Below are 13,141 nucleotides of genomic sequence, written 5' to 3'. Positions count from 1 at the left end.
TAATTCTGGTAAAAAAAAAAATCTATCAGAATACTGTGCAAAACAAAAGGACTGAGAAACCTTAACAGAAGATACTCTTTCCCTGGGACAAATTAGAAAGAGTAATTTTAACTTTTAAGCAGTAGACATACCAACTTAATTCAGTCCAAAAGATGAGTGGTTTCTTTGAAAGGTTCGAAGAGGAAATGGAGGAGATACAAGTGGAGCCAAAGGAAGGAATTGCTTATTTATTTATTTGTATCCCGTCTTTATTAGTTTTACAAGCAACTCAAGGCAGTGAACATATGTAACACATCTACCTCCTCCTACTTTCCCTACCACATTCCTGTGAGGTGAGTTGGGATAAGAGGCAGTGACTGGCCCACAGTATGGCAAATACAGCAAAAAAAAATGAAGAAAAGACTATTACATTGGGACCTTGAGGTATAGGCTATTTTAAGACTTCAACATAAAGATGGATTTTAAATGCTAATATGGAATATAAATGGGACAAAAACAAAAATGGTATTTCATTATTTGAAAAAAATTAAAGGTGTTAATTTGTCTAGAGGAAACAGACTAAAACAACAGATAATAAATATCTGATTTTTAAAAATTTGAGACAAGAATTTATTTTGGCAGAAACAACCAAAGAGTTGTTTTGTATCTGCAATTACAATCAAATCTGATTATGAGTAATGATCATGGGCAAACAGCAGGGACTGAAATTAATTTGAATGAAACTGTAATAATGATATTGGTAATATATGCCCCAAATGATAAGGCAACTATATTTTCAAGGGACTGGAAAAAAGTTAATAGACTTGTCCTACAAAAATTGGTGCTTCTTAGGAGATGTCTACAAAAAGACAGAACCTCTGGGAAAAGAATTAAATTAACACAAGACAAATTAACATTTTTTTTTTGAAATGATGGATAATTTTGAGCTTATAGGTATATGAGGACCTAAAAACTGTAATATGAAACTTTTCTGAAAGACACAGATCTTTCTCAAGAATAGAAATGTTTTATGTTTAAAAAAAACTTGCCATGTGTATTAATAAAGTGAAGATAAAGCCAGATTATTCAGATCATAACCCAGTGATTTTAACATATAAGGGGAAAGCTAGAATTTACAGATGGAGGCTAAATGAAACTGCTACAAAAAGAATCAGTAATGGAGAGCTGTAAAAAAAAACTGTGAAAGGAGTCTTTGAGATTAAGCATTATAAAGGGACTGATATAAGGACTAAGGGATTTTAGTAAAGTCTTTATTAGGAGACAATTTATACAAGGAAATAGCAAATTGAAAAGACAAAGAGTAGATGCAAAAGATTTTAATGGAGATAAAAATGAAAGAGGGGGAATTAAAGAGACATGTAAGAAGGAAAAATATCTCACAACAAATTAAACATATACAGTACCTGCTTTCTATGTTCATGATTAAAGACAGAAATAAAAATGAATTTTGCAATGCAAAAGAATTTTCAGTTAGCAAATAAGATGGGAAAATTGTTACCATACAAACTGAGAAACTGAGAAAGGAAAATCGGAAGAATATATAAACTTACAACCATTTGTTTAGTGACAGTTTTAATTTACAGCGGCACTGGCAAAAGTGACTTGCAATTGATCCTCACACTTAGAACTGTTGCACCATCCTCCTTGATCAAAATTTGGGTGCTTGACATATATGCTTGTCAAGCATATATGACAATTGCAGCATTCTGGGGTCATGTGATCACCATTTGTGACCTTCCCACTCAGTTTTGTTTTAATGCTGAGGAATCTGTTTCTCTCTGTAAAATCTGTGAGGGATCATATGGCTCAAGATGACTTTTTGCTGAGAGAAACTGATATATATTGAAAATCATCAAGTGTCTTAAAGAGTGCTCAATTGTTTCTTGTCAGACTCAATTAATCTTTAGGAAGTAATCAATTTAGTTCTGACACCAAATCCAAAAGTATGAAAAAATCTAATCTGAATGATTTACCTAAAGTATCTCAGATAACATAATTATTTGATGGCAACACTTTAAAATATATGAAAATCCTCCTTTCACAATTGATTTGTTATTGAATGTGTTTTGATTTACCATACAAATACAAGCAATTCCCTCTTTCCCCCTCAATCTATTACATTATTCTGTTTCTTCATTAAACACAGACACATATATATGCATATATTTTACTGCTGACATGTGAGACCAAAGTAATTCACAGGGAATTGAAAAAAAAGTTAAGATGGCAGCCATGACCCTGTGATCAAAGTCCCAATCTTATTTTATGTGCATTGCAGCCATCAGTTTGACTTTTTAAAACCTCTCCTGCAGACAATCCTGTATGAGACATTTGTCATTACCAGGGAGAGAATATGAATAATATTTTTTATTATTAAAGCACTTCAAACAGGACCTTAGCAGAAGTGTCAAAGCTTTGCAAGTCTCATGTACTTAAGAAACAAATACTACTTGGGTTTTTGGAAAGAACTTTATTGCTAGTATGGTAACAGAATCTTGAAAGCCTGTCAAAGCAATTCTCCAGCTCAAGTTATACTTAGCATAATTAAGGTGGAGTTGCTTTGAGTCCGTTTTTCATGCTTCTTTCCCTCCCTGGAGCTGAGGTCTTTCTTTTCCAATGGTCCTCTTTTCTTCCCTTCTTTCTCACAATCTGTCACAAGAAGATCTTAATAAATGGACAGGTTTATGAGGGGCAGTTTAAAAAAATCATTTTCAATATGAAATTCTAGTGTAGAAATTTTTCATAATCTACTAGAGTAGGATGTACTGCAGTATTGAATGGACCATGCGTGCTAATATCTATCAGCAAAATCTTATGCGCACACACATACATACATCTCTGAAATGCATTAGAAAAAAAATCAATAGTTCTGAAAATTGCTTATAAAAAGAGTAACCTTATATTGAGAAAAGTTTGCATTAGGTAAACTTACATAATAACAAATGACATCAGGCAAATTTGTATTAAAAGGGTTCTTGGGAAATTTTTCTTAACCATCATCATGCTAGAGAAATTGTGAAGGAAAATGGATGTAGGTTTCATGGAGATTCACAAGGCAAGTGTGCCTTGTGGACATTAATGGACTATGTCTACTAAGATAGGCATTAAATGAAATGTTGTCTTTCTGAAAATACCCACTTTTTCTCCATCTGCAAGAAGTTTGGAGTGCAATCTAAAAAAAACCCTAAAATTTGAAATAGTGGGATTAATATGAATTAAAGATAAGATCTTTAGTTTAAGAACCTGGGTTGTAGATTGGGTAGTTAATGTTCCTGATAGCCTCAGAAGTATTCCTGTAATGTCTTTTCTCTGAGTGCTTGCTATGCCATGTTCATCAATTGCCTTGATTTGCCCAGCATTAGGGTAAAATGGAGTAGCATGATTTCTTAGGATGGGAGGCAATGTCAGCAAATAATTCCTGACCTCTTAAACTCCTCTTATGGGAGAATAAATATTAGATGTAAATCAAATCCATAATACTAAAATATAGCTGACTCAGGGAAGACTGCAGATCAAGCCCCCTCTGCATCTGACTGAAAGCTAACAAACTGCTGACAATCATCAGCATGTTTAAAGCAGAATGGCAGAACTAAGGGGGGAAAAAAGCTTCAAGACTCTTTTAATCAAAGCTTCTTAGTGGATTCGGTCTCCTGAAGGGGTGTCCGATGATTAAAATATGATTTATTATTATTGTTCTTTTTTTGCAGATAATAGCAAAAACCAGATTGTTAAATATGCTCTGAAAGGCAGAATGTATGCCTTTTGATGGCTAGTAGCTACTATCTTTGACATGTCTCTCACCTCTTCAGATAGGCCTGGCCTTGGAACTTAGCCAACAAAGGGAAAATACATCTAAGCATTATAGCTGGCTGGAAATGTGGCTGGCTGTTTTGTAGGTCACCCTTGAAGACTACCACTGTTTTCCAAGTACTTGTCGACTTCTCATGTTCCACCTATACTTTTCAGTAATTGAATCCCAAAAATGCCACGAGTACTCTCTTCTGAAAAGGGAATTAACCCGGCAATGGCTTCTCTGAAAGGTTCTTTTGTTCAAGAGAAAGGGGTATAATGAACAGCACTTACAAACCATTGATTCTGTCTTCAAAGTAAACTGAGATTCAGTTCTAAAGCCATAGCATTCTGCCATTCAAGCAACACAATTGCATAAAGGAAATATATGTTTAACTGTAGCAATTCCCAAATAAGCAAAGGTTTGAAATTTTACTTCTGCACTTGCAAAATCTAGTAATGGAGAAAATATCTTCATAAAAGATTTGAAATGTAGGTTGAGAAAGAAGTAAAGGAAAGCAGAGTTTCCATATAAGAGGGGTGCAGGACTTTAATTATTTATTTACTTCTTGAAGTTCAGTTTCAGGGACTGGCAACCAGGGGCTAAAGCACCACTTTAGGCCTTTGACCTAATTTCAAAAACAAATGTCTCTTAAGGAAGGAGGAAAGGGAGGCAAATGATCATATATCTGTTGTGATGCAATGAAGTGATTTACATTCCTGCATCAGAATGTAAGTCACATCATTTGCAAGAGGATAAGTACATCATTTGCAAGAGGATGTCATGATGCAGAGGTCATTGTGACATCATGATGGCTTGTGATGGATGCCTATATTCAAAAGACTTCTGCAGACAATCAGTTCTGAAGTACTGTAAGGAAGAGAAATAATAATAATAATAATAATAATAATAATAATAATAATAATAATAATAATAATAATAATAATTTCATTTCTATACCGCCCTTCTCCTGAAGGACTCAGGGCGGTGTACAGTCTATTTAAAAACACAACAAAACAACGATTAAAATTTAAAATCATTAAATAGATTAGGCTCCAATTAAAATCCCAGAAATTTAAAATACCCCAATTTAAAATTATTATGTTAATAGCCCGGCCTGGCGGAACAACAGGGTCTTCAGTGCGCAGCGAAACACCCGGAGGTCGGAGATCTTACGTATTTCCGGGGGCAGTTCATTCCACAGGGCTGGGGCTCCCACAGAGAATGCCCTCCCCCTGGGTGTCGCCAGCCGACATAACTTGGCCGATGGCACCCTGAGGAGACCCTCCCTGTGGGAGCGGACTAGTTGGTGGGAGGCTATTGGTGGCAGAAGACGGTCTCAAAGGAAAGAGGAGGAGGGGCTCTTTTTTTAAGGAGAGCTCACTAATGTGTTCACTTCCATTATTTAACAGAATAACAGAGTTGAAAAGGACCTTGGAGGTCTTCTAGTCCAATCCATTGCTCAAGCAGGAGACCCTCTACCATTCCAGACAAGTGGCTAGAGTGGAATAGAATGGAATGGAATGGATTTTATAGGTGGTTCCCCAAGACTTCCATTCAAAGGGACCTGGTCTTTCAAGGAAGCAGGAAGGAAGGGGAATGTTCCCTTCTCTCATGCTGAGATATAGCAAATGCAGGAATTACCTGAGCCCCAACTCTTTCCTGCTGCACCCTGGAATACAATGTCCCTGCTATTATATCCTGAATTCAACATGCTTATGCAAAGAAGGAACAGATTTCAACAATTTGTGCTTAATAAATAGAGGGCAATTATCTCCTTGAAGGCTGTCCTGTACAAAGCTGATTTATACATATCAAAAGTAGACTTGAAGTTATCCATCAACACTTAGCTCAAGCAGCAGATTGAACAAACATTCCTTTTATCTGCTTACAGCCTTCCCTACTAGTACAAAAAGTATGTTGTACTTCAATTTCAACACAATGTTTCTGATTAAATTAGCATTCTGACACAAGACATGCATCTCTAATACAAATCGATGTCATTTTTTTATGGACACTTTCCCTTTTGCTTTTCTTTTTGCCCACATATAACTGCCCAAGCTATGCATCATGCAGTGGTTAAGTTGATAAAATAGGGTCAGAAAGTCCGAGGTTCAAGCCCATCCTTAGCTATGGAAGCTCACTGAAGGACTTTGGGCCAGTTGCTCTGTCAGCCCAACTGTCCACACATGGTTGCTGTTTTGAAGGGGGGGGGAATCAAAGGTCAGAGTGTTTTGAGTTTCTGGTGGAAAGGCATGATAGAAATTTGGTAAATAAATAAATATTTCAGTGACAACCAGAAACAATTGGAGCAGGAATACAAATAGCAAGAAGAGTTCCCCCAATTTGTTTTTTAATTAGTTCTCATTAAAACTGATGAAAAACTACTTTTTTTAAAAAAAAAAGAAAAAAAAGAATTTTGGTGAAATTCCTATTGAAGGAATGTGATATTCTTGCATCTACAAGGCAGAAAAAGGATGTGTGTAAATAGTCTGTTTCTCATTGTACATCCTCTCTCCAACAGACTATAGTCTCTCTGGCTTCACTTACTTTTCAAGGAAAACATTCCAACAAAATTTATTTCAAAGGATGTTATCAGACTGGAAGGCGAGGGACGTGAATGGAGCCTCCCCAAAGACTGTATTATTTTCGGCAATTGGGCATTTCCTGGGTAACAGTATTGTCATCAGCAAATCCAGAAGCATCCTTTGGTTAGTTTCGTCGGTGCTTTTGACATGGATATGGACGAATCAGGCTGGGGAGACTGAGCAACCAGGTAGACTTCATAGAAGTAATAGTAACAGAATTGGAAGGTACCTTGGAGGTCATCTAGTCCAACCCCCTGCTCACACAGGAGACCCGTACTAGGGATTTGAACAGCTGAACTGCCAACCTTTCTGATCGACAAGCTCAGTGTCTTAGCCACTGAGCCACCTAGTCAGGCTATTTAGCAGAAAAGTACCCTCCACTACCCTTAACAATAAATTAAGCTCAAAACCAACAAAAGAATTTTGGAAGGATTTCTCAAGCAGCCTGAGAATATGGTGGAAACCAGAAGCATCTTTTGCAGCAGAAGAAAAAAAAATCCAAGAAATTCCAAGAAAAGTTTGGCATGGTGCTAAAAACAAATGCCATATAATATAAACATGCAATTTTGTCAGCCTTCATCAAAACTCTGCTTGAGAATCCTGGTAATTTTTGCGTGATTCAGCATGTTTAACAGTATTTAAGACTATAGTTTTGGCTCACAAAAACGACCAGCCCTCGGTATTGTTTTCCAAATGGATTGCCTTTTTTTAAAGCATGTGAAAGGTGCAGGCTGATAAATTTAGCTGGGGTGTTTTGCAGGTGTACTATTGTTCTTCTATTTCTACCTTTCTTATTTCTGTCCTCTGAGAAAAAAAATATGGCATTACCTGGTTATGTGGATATGTTTGCAAAGTAGGATGATTCAGTTGTGCCTTATTAGAATATGTTTAGAATTCCCCTGGAAGACTGAATAAGTAGCACGTCCTTCTAAATATAAGATGTTCATTTCTCAATAGTATTTTCTCTTGGAAATTCTACATGGTAGCCAATCTTGACTCCTAGTGACCAAATGAACAACTCCATGCAGTTCTTTAGGCAAAGTTTCCAGAAGTAGTTGGTCATTGCTTTCTTCCTTTGAATGCCAGTATCGTCCTGAGGGTCCACAGCCAATCAAGATTCATATCACAACAATCCCCAGTCTTAAGAGAAATGTCCTGCTATCAGAATGAATGCTTCTCTCTTTACCACCCCTTCTCCTCCCCCAAAAAAGCTTGAAGCAAGTGGTTGTGGTTTATTAACTGCAAAAACATTCCATGTTTTAGCTAAGCCCTCTTTTTTTATACATTTTCCTCAACAATTGCCTTCGTTTTGTTAGTTCTCAGATCACATCTTAATCATGAAGGAGTGCCACCAGTAGAGACATGAATCAGGCCATCCCACAATTAATTGACAGGTACCTTCAACACAGATTTTTCATCAGATTGTGGACGATGTTATTTGGCCTGCATCAGAATGCTAACAGCCAATGAAAGGAGATGGAACATAACAACATAATATAAGTCGACCTGTTTAGGCAAGTATTATGTCTGGCGGTTAGGAAAAATCCATACACCTTTGTGTACCTCCATTTAGTCAAGAAATTTGCACAGCTCAGTCCTAAACATCTTAACATGTTTACTTAGAAAATTCTACCAGCTTCAATGACTAATGCTTGAGTTAGATTTATTTTCTTTGAGCTGGCCATTGCCCTCACCCTTACTTTTTATCTGGGCTGCGGTCATTTCTGCACGGTTATACCCAAAGCTGTTTAAGCCATTGACCAAATATATCAAAACATAGTCTACATGATAATTTTTGGAACGAATTATCAATACTGTATCAGTATGAAAATAACTTGCACACAAGGTCTGATTGCTAACAGTACAAAAAGAATACATTTGTGGGTGCTTTATTTCCTTGCATTGGGTATTCAAATCATGATGCCTGTGTATTCAGACTTCCAAGCAACCAGTAGAAATTGTGGTAAAATGAGGTTTTATCATAATGATTCACCAATGATGTGCAACCATAACTATTACAATTTAGAAAAGCTATATTATAGCTATTTGCTGCCTTCATTTATTGTCCCATACATATATTTAATATTAGTAACATTTTTCCTGCGTTTTCTTTCAAACATATACATAATCTACCCTCGATCAACAGAAATAAACTATTTTATTCATTACTTTAAATCTAATCAGAGAGAGAATGACGATTTAGTAGCTTTTAAGTACTCTTTTTAAACACAACACTCATTCATACTTTTAATTTTACTCTGTCTCTTACCACAAATATCCATTCCTGCATTGTCTTCAAAGGCTTTAGCAGACTTTAAATTAGCAAAGAATGACTCTAATGTCTCATTCATGATTATTCAATTTTTCAACACATCTGGAGTTTTAAAAGCATGTTATGAGTTTTGTAAGGGAGATATATCTCCAAATGTTTGCCAGAATGACATGGCCAATCACAAAACAAATAGCTCATAAGGCAAAATGACCCAGTTTCTCTCCACAACTGTTCCAGTCTACAAAAATATTCTCTATACCTAGATATTTTTTTCTGGTTGGAGAAAACAGTTCCATGCAAAACATTACAATAAGCTTCCATTTTACTTCTAATAAATCAGGTATCAGTTTACTGTATGTATCCAGATCCTTGTGTGGATAAAAATTGCAAATCTAGTCTTAACATCTGGCTGCTTATTTGACAAAACATAATAATAATAATAATAATAATAATAATAATAATAATAATAATAATAATAATTTTAAACAAAACAAAATCAGTAATCCACAATATTTCAAGATCTTTGGTTATAACCAAGGCTTGGATCATATTGAGTTTTCAACTATAGTTCATAGTTTATAAACTATAGTTTATAACTCAATATGATCTATATTTTGGTTATAATTCGATGACTTTATAGCTACATTTTTACTTTCTATGAATGATATAGCTACTTTGTATTAATCTCTACGAAACTACCCCTCTATAATTTGGAACTAGTTGAAGATTTGTTATATGAGAATGTGTAATCATTTTTACAATTGTGTAAAGGAGCGTGCAGAATAAAACCAGGCCATAATGTTACAACATTTTAGCTGGGGAGATAAAATGAGAGGGTTTATGTTTTCCTTTGACAAATGCCAAGAGAGTTGTATAGCCCACTTGAATTTCAAAGACACGGTGATATACGTAATTATGAGATTTTTTTATCCCAGCAATTGTAACCAATGATTCTTTAATAAATTGTGTATAGTTTCTCTTGGATGTCTGTTCAAGAATAAAGGACAATACATGTGCAACCCAGGTTTGTAGGGAAGTTGGATGCAAGGCCAGAAAGATCAAAGTTGAAAAAGAAGTCGCTAGATAAGAAACAGGAAACAGGATGCTCTAAGACGAAGGTACAGATTTTGAAAAGAGATAAGATTTTCCTGCACAATGTCCTGATGTTCAGTTAAAGTTTAAGTAGCTCCAACCCTAAGAATGAGGCAATGGGAGGAGGAGGATGGAGGATAGGAAGCTAGTTTGGGAAGGGGTCAAGAATGAATTAGTTCAGAAACCAAAGCAAGGGGTAAAGGAGAGAAGACATGGGGCTTTCTGAAAGAAATACTACTGCCATGAGAAGCAGCAAGAGGATGAGGAAAAACAGCAGAAGACCAAAGCAACAAGCTACAGGACAGATTGACATAGACAATTAAAGCATTTATTTGAAGGGTAGGTTGTTGAGTTACTGGGCTGTTCATTCAATAATTTAGTATAAAGTTCTTGTTGTACCAGCATGTATACTTTCATATGCTTCTTGGTTTTTTTTTTTTTTTTTTTGGATATATGTAAAATCTGTAAAAAAAAAAATAAATAAATCCAGAATTAAGAAGTTGGGAGATTCTTTTTCTTACTGGATCATCCAGGACTCATTCCTCAGAACTCCCCCTGTTGGTGAAAAGGCAGGCAGCAGGCTGCTTGAACAGGCTGAAATTGAACAGCAGTTGGAAGAGTTTCTGTTTTTTAAAAAATCCATTGTTTTTCAAGGGTGGCAACCTTAAGATGTGTGGACTTCAACTCCCAGAATTCCCCGCCAGCATTAGGGATTTTCAAGAACTTTGAGTTCTTGAACTTTATTCAAGAACTGAATCCCATCTTGGTATTATAATTAGGGCTACACATGTACCATGTCATTAAGAAAAATGTGACTAAGAAAATCAAACAAAGAAGGCACACAAATTAAAATATATTTATGACTGTAAATTATTTGGTTTTTACTAGGCTGTTACAATCTTCTTATACAAAAAGTGTATTTCCTGTTTGCCTTTGACATTCTTAATTAACAATTGTTTTTATTTGGCTGTTACATCCCAAATTGAGAGGCACACCATTAATTACAATGTTACTCTTCTCAATTTTAAGGGGGAAGAATTTTAATTTCTTAACATTTTATGACAAATTTGAATTATTACATATTAATATATTATTATCAGTGATACTCTGACAACTACAGTGTTGTTGTTGTTTTTACTAAATTCACTATATTTTGATGTGAATCTTGTTGGTCAAGAAAGTTAATGATTCCCTCAACCTAGGTTTGATCCTTAGAAATCCATTCATCCAGTTTTCTTAGTAGCCATGTGAAAGTGGCTTATTCCAGGATACATCTTTGACTTTGCAGTATAACACTGAGTCCTAGGCATTTGTGGTGATTTAGGTACTCCTGCTTAACATTTGTGGGAATGAAACAACCTCACCAGATGATGCTGCCTACTGTAACCAGATGGAGCAGAGTGTAAACCAAGGAAGGATTTTTTACTTGATTATAGCCTGTATAGGTGATATGTTTTTGGTAATCATTGCCATCATCCTTAATGTTTGAATACTTGTAAATATGCCTGAGATTCACTTTCTTTCAGAATTCAAGTAATTTGTATTTTCTTCTGCCTTCTGATCCAGTTTTAGTCTTATAGGTCTGGTTATCTGAAGGACCACCTGCCTTCCATGGTTGGTGTCCATCTTGTACAATTAGGCAAGGATCCTCATATTGCAGTCCTATTGATTCAACAGTGTCATCTAAAGGACTCAGAAAGAGGACTCTTCCTTCTGAATTAGCATCCTTCCAGAGTTTCAAATGGTGTCCACCCTGACTTTATTTAAGTGAGCTCTTAAAATCCACTTTTCTCTAGGCCTTAGACTAGAATGGGTGGTGGTGTTCTTTTTGTCAGATGAATATTAGAGTGTGCTGGTTTTTTCCCAAGTGTTTATGGTGTTGTTTAATTTTGCTTCATATTAAGTGGTTTTGTATTGTACAGTGCTTAAAGTTGTAATGGAACTGACTACCCTACAAATTTAATAGATAAATAAAAATCCATTGAAGGGGGAATAGGACATTTGAAATCCTATGCATTTCAGTAGAAACCTACAGAGAGTCACATTTCTCAGCTAAGCACACAAAACCATTCTCAGGCAAATATGAGGCTTATAAATCTGCTAGTGAATCCGATGTGCTGATGGCTTACTTTGTTGAAAGCCTTATAAAGACAAAAGCCTGGTGGGGAGGGATAAAGTGGGACTTTATTTATCTAACTTTATTTATATTTTAAACTTCTAGGCAGCCCAACTTCAATGACTCTGGGCAGTTGAACAATAAAAATCTAATAAAATCCCAGAAGACAGCATTATTCAAAGCAGAACAGTCATAACTTTACTCCACCCATGAAGATAAAAACCGACAAAAGTCTCCCCCCACCACCACCATTGCTCTAACCCAAGGCCTGGGAAAGAGCCATGTTTTTAATATTTTCAAAAAAGTTGATAAGGGGGAGCCATGTGAATTTCTGGGGCATTGCTGTGCTAGAGGGCAGGTACATGAGAGAAGGCCTGGGTTCTGCTAGGTGGCATTACTTAACAGAATAACAGAGGTCTTAGGTCTTGTAGTCCAACCCCATGTCCAAGCAGGAGACCCTTTACCCGTGATGGCGAACCTATGGCATTCGTGCCAGAGGTGGCACGCAGGTTCGCCATCACTGCCCTATATTGTCCAATCTCTTCTTAAAAACTTCCAGTGTCGGAGCACCTAAAACTTCTGAAGGCAAGTCGTGCCACCGATTAATTGTTCTCACTGTCAGGAAATGTCTCCTTATTTCTAAGTTGGTTCATTCCTTGATTAGTTTCCATCCTTTGCTTCTTGTCCTGACTTCAGGTGCTTTGGAGGATAATTTGACCCCCTCTACTTTGAGGTAGTCACTTAGACTTAATAGATAAAACCCAGAGAGGGAGTGGCCACATATTACAGCATGACAGAAATTTGTAATATGATTCAGGATCAAAGTTTTGATAGATTTAATCTCTATCTGGTCCTATTGGGAATGGAATTTCTGAACTGAGGCAATTCAACTCCTGAATTCCTCCATGCTAAATTCACCATCCTCTCTAAAATCTAGAAGTAACAAGCTGGTAGATGGTCATTTCTAGAAGAATTACTACAGTAGGAATAGTAGCAAATTGTTGGAACCACAGGTTCCATTCAAGCCCACATACTGTATGAAAAACTTTCTTTCTAGGAGTTGTTCTTATCACACGTAATTCCATCCTTTAAATTCCACCTATCCAAGTTTGCTTGTACTGAATTTGAAAGCTTTTTGATTTGCTTTTGCTTTTAGAAAAGGTCTGGCTGGAAGCCATATTAACACTGGAAGCTTCCACCTGCCACCTTCTTGCGCTTGGGAAAGTAGGAGGGGGGATTTAGTGGAGTGATTGTAGTTAGACATAACAGAATTCTTCTCTTCG

This window comes from Pantherophis guttatus, chromosome 1 (genome assembly GCF_059756535.1).
Source record: "Pantherophis guttatus breed Tessera chromosome 1, ASM5975653v1, whole genome shotgun sequence".
NCBI classification, from domain to species: Eukaryota; Metazoa; Chordata; class Lepidosauria; order Squamata; family Colubridae; genus Pantherophis; species Pantherophis guttatus.
The sequence above is the reverse complement of the archived record's forward strand: the minus strand, read 5'-3'. Positions refer to the sequence as shown.